The following is a 285-nucleotide window of genomic DNA, read 5'->3' on the forward strand; positions in this document are numbered from 1 at the left end:
TTTTCCAGTGAGCACACAAGTCGGAGTTCCTTCAGTCACCTTTGCACTGACGAATAACCTGATTACATACTGTATGACAACCCATATCACCTTTCAGGCAACCATCAACGTTTAAGGTATATGAGCGTGTTCGGTCAACATTATTTGAGGGATTATTCGGCGTACTTGAAAATATGCATTATACATTTTTTTTTTTCATTTTAATCACAAGTTAAGTCGTTATTTTTGACAGCCCTACAAAATATGTCTGTCAAAAATTCAAGGGACCAATATCAACAACATAAT

This window comes from Nerophis ophidion, linkage group LG04 (genome assembly GCF_033978795.1).
Source record: "Nerophis ophidion isolate RoL-2023_Sa linkage group LG04, RoL_Noph_v1.0, whole genome shotgun sequence".
Classification (NCBI taxonomy): Eukaryota; Metazoa; Chordata; class Actinopteri; order Syngnathiformes; family Syngnathidae; genus Nerophis; species Nerophis ophidion.